Source organism: Cyprinodon tularosa, unplaced genomic scaffold (assembly GCF_016077235.1).
Source record: "Cyprinodon tularosa strain WSP-4 unplaced genomic scaffold, ASM1607723v1 ctg1406, whole genome shotgun sequence".
Taxonomy (NCBI): Eukaryota; Metazoa; Chordata; class Actinopteri; order Cyprinodontiformes; family Cyprinodontidae; genus Cyprinodon; species Cyprinodon tularosa.
This window is the reverse complement of record NW_024038228.1, coordinates 59,942-64,004: the sequence shown is the minus strand read 5'-3', so window position 1 is coordinate 64,004 and position 4,063 is coordinate 59,942. Positions and strand designations below refer to the sequence as shown.

The 4,063-nt window shown below is 40.3% G+C and overlaps 1 long non-coding RNA gene across 1 annotated transcript; it reads left to right on the top strand.

Moving 5' to 3' along the window:
• The first annotated feature begins 1,131 nt into the window (after positions 1-1,131).
• Positions 1,132-3,458, top strand: LOC119778969. Its single transcript, XR_005280157.1, has 3 exons — positions 1,132-1,170; positions 1,276-1,395; positions 2,162-3,458. It is a non-coding gene; the product is annotated as an uncharacterized LOC119778969 (long non-coding RNA).
• Positions 3,459-4,063: the final 605 nt, after the last annotated feature.

The following is a 4,063-nucleotide window of genomic DNA, read 5'->3' as shown; positions in this document are numbered from 1 at the left end:
GGGGCGGGGTGTACATTTCATTTGCTGGTTTTCCTGGTGACACAATTTAAAATTATTATCCACAGCAGCAGTGTTGAACACATATAGAACCATAATGTTATCAATGATCCTCAATATACACATTATTAAATTGTATTATATGATTACATTACATTACAAGACGGCTGGTAAGCGCTAGGATCAGCAAAATTTATAAGTGGTGCTATGACAGCTGTCAACCTCAGGGTTTTTTTTGAAAATGGAGAGGGATGTCCCTGTCCTTGTAGGAACTGGCAGTGTGTTCTACCAAAGAGGATAAAATGCTATATCAACCAACGAGGATGAAAATGCTATATCAACAGTCTCTGGGCGCGCGTTCATGCTTGTATGTGGTGCCACGGATGAAGGAAGGAAACACTGTAGGCTATAAAATAAAACCGTGCATCTTTAACTTACCAGAATGAAAATGCAGGGAACACACTCGCATTGACATCAGGATACTGTGGAAAGTTCTGTTCTGTCGTCTTACAGCCGCGATCTACGGAGCCCCCTAGGGGACATGGGGATTCCCTCGCAATACTTTTGCGTTCCCTCGCAATACTTTTGCGTTACCTCGCAATACTTTTGCGTTCCCTCGCAAAAACTTTTGCGTTCCCTCGCAAAACCTTTTGCGTTACCTCGCAATAGGGCTTGGTCGTCGTGACCATGTTGACGGCGCACTTTACGGCTTCCTTAGACTATTGCCTGTGTTCTCCCTCTCAGCCGTGTTTTATTTCGTTTAATTTCACCGTAACTTGATTTCAACCATGGTAAACCGTTGCTGTATTGTGGGCTGTAACAGCGCATCACATGATCGCCGAGGGAAAAACCTACAAAATGGGATAACTTTCCACCGCTGTTCTGCCTGGAGGCGCAAACACGGAGACCAAGTTTCTAAGATAACAAAGAGTCGTCGGCTAGCTTGGATCGCGGCTGTAAGACGACAGAACAGAACTTTCCACAGTATCCTGATGTCAATGCGAGTGTGTTCCCTGCATTTTCATTCTGGTAAGTTAAAGATGCACGGTTGTATTTTATAGCCTACAGTGTTTCCTTCCTTCATCCGTGGCACCACATACAAGCATGAACGCGCGCCCAGAGACTGTTGATATAGCGAGGATGAGACAGCTATTGATGACCTTGTTCCACCCGGTAAGCCTTACAGAGCCAGCAGATTCAACACCGTATGTTGCTTTTGTGGCTTTTTCAGCTGCATGATGCACATTTAGCTAAAAGATGTCCTTATTTTATCCATAGTGGAGACACCAGCACCAGCTGAGGATGGAGCTGAGCAGACACCGCTGACAGAATGTGACTTCTGTCAGCGCCGGCGTGCTGAAATCAACCGGCTGCTGGAGGAGAACAGGACCCTGAAACGTGAGCTTGGCCAGAGACTTCAAGCTTAACACTAGCTTTGTGACCATTCATTCAGTGAAAGGAATCTCAAATCTTCATCAAAACATTATTCAAAATATTAAAAAAAAAATTAAGAATAATTTGCTGAAATAGAAATCAGCATTTGTTTGATACTTAGTGTTAGAAAAAAAATGTGTCCTAACAGGTTTTCTGAACCATCTTCTAATCTAGTCTCCCCCAGCTGCTGGTAGAAACAAGATTTTTTTACCATCATTCAGAAACTGGATAGGTGTTACATCTGTATTTTGTTGAAAATCATTTATTGAACATTGTTATTAATAAAATTTTAAGGAATAGATTAAATAGTCAAAGATCCGCAAAATATAAAAAAATAAACAATAGTGCAGTGCTGTGGCCATTCAAGTTAACTCCTAGTTTGAATCAGAGTCTTTCAAAGTGAACTATTTAGAAAAATGAGTGCAGTATTGACTGCGGGTTATTAAATCTGACCTCATAAAACACTGTAACGGGTAACTTTGAGCTTAAATCATTCAGTCAGAGGTATTATGCAGGTTTAAATGTCCTGTGCTCATTTCATTTCTTTTTCTTTTAAGTGATATAACAATATAACAGCGTGGTTGTTATACTTTACTGTTGTATAACTGTGATTTATATGATATGTATACACATGCATGAGGGGTTGAGGTTAACGTTTGCTTTCCAGCATAGAATGAAATATAATGGTGTCCTTACCTGCATAATTTATGTCTATTTTTTTTCTCCTCAGGTCTTGCACTCTCAGCGCATTAATGAGACTCCCCTGAAGCCATGGGTCATCATTGCTGACGATGGGCAGGTTTGCTGTGCACACTGTACATGCATGGCTGGAATTGCAGAGGCATGTACACATGTTGGGGCTCTGCTGTTTAAGATTGAGGCAGCAGTCCGCATCCGTGGGAAAAAGACTGTGACAGATGTGCCAGCTTATTGGAAAATACCAGCAGGTATCAACAAAGTCAGCGGTGAAGTCGCCCACAAGATGGACTTCACTTCATCCGAAGTGCAGAGGATTGCTCTGGACAGAGTCATCGATGACAACATTCCCATGCCTGGCCTACGGACACGGGCCAGCAGACGCACTGCCCAAGCCACATTGGACGACTTATCGTCAATGTTCCCTGTTCTTCAGAACCATAGGTCAGTTTGTATGTCCACAGTGAAGCCCTACTTTCACAACTATGCTGCTCCTGTCCAGCCAGCTGTGATCCCAAAACCCCTGCAAGACCGTCTGCGCGACCCAAAGTTTGAAAATGCTCCACCAGCTGTCCTTCTCCAGCACTGTGAGACAGTGAAAGACATTGCAGCTGCATATTATTGCACGTCGTTATATTACAATACAATTATAGATTATATTATTGTATATCATGACATATTGCATCGCAGCCTTTATTTATACAATTTAAGAAATGCATATTGTTAAAAGTAATTATATAAGACATTGCACTAACATTGTTTTTTAATGTGTACTATAGTACCGGTAATAATTTGCACTACTTCAAATGTTATTGATATCTGTTATTACTTAATTTGATCTACCTCCAATTTTTATGTTTGTAATTGATGTTTCATAAATACGTATTTTTTATTACTTTGGAATTTTTTTTATACATAGACATTTTTTATAAAAAGCATAGTATTTTGTATTATTACATTGTATTGTTATATTTGCATATTATTGCACGTTGTTATATTATACAATTATAGATTATATTATTGTATATCATGACATATTGCATCGCAGCCTTTATTTATACAATTTAAGTAATGCATATTATTATAAATACTTATATAAGAATTTGCACTAACAGTGTTTAACTGTTAATGTTTACTATAACTACAATTTGTATAATAATAATTTGCAATATCTCCACTTTCCATTTCTCCATTGATGTTTCATTAAGACCGACTTATTAATAGGATTGAACATTTTGTATAAATACATACTATGTTATTGTAAGTAATTGCACTGCATTTTCATCGCGTCCATTTTTTATTTGTAACCATTTACCTACAAGCATTCAAACTGCACTGCTCTGTTCTGCGCTGCACTGTGTTCTCAAGTTTCACTACTTGCAAATAAACACTGAAAAGGATCTGATCGTTTGAGACCTCTTGCTTTTGGCCGCGATCCAAGCTAGCCGACGACTCTTTGTTATCTGTGAAACTTGGTCTCCGTGTTTGCGCCTCCAGGCAGGACAGCGGTGGAAAGTTATCCCATTTTGTAGGTTTTTCCCTCGGCGATCATGTGATGCGCTGTTACAGCCCACAATACAGCAACGGTTTACCATGGTTGAAAAAAAGTTACGGTGAAATTAAACGAAATAAAACACGGCTGAGAGGGAGAACACAGGCAATAGTCTAAGGAAGCCGTAAAGTGCGCCGTCAACATGGTCACGACGACCAAGCCCTATTGCGAGGTAACGCAAAAGGTTTTGCGAGGGAACGCAAAAGTTTTTGCGAGGGAACGCAAAAGTATTGCGAGGTAACGCAAAAGTATTGCGAGGTAACGCAAAAGTATTGCGAGGGAACGCAAAAGAAAAAAAATTCCCCATGTCCCCTAGGGGGCTCCGTAGCGATCCAAGCTAGCCGACGACTCTTTGTTATCTGTGAAACTTGGTCTCCGTGTTTG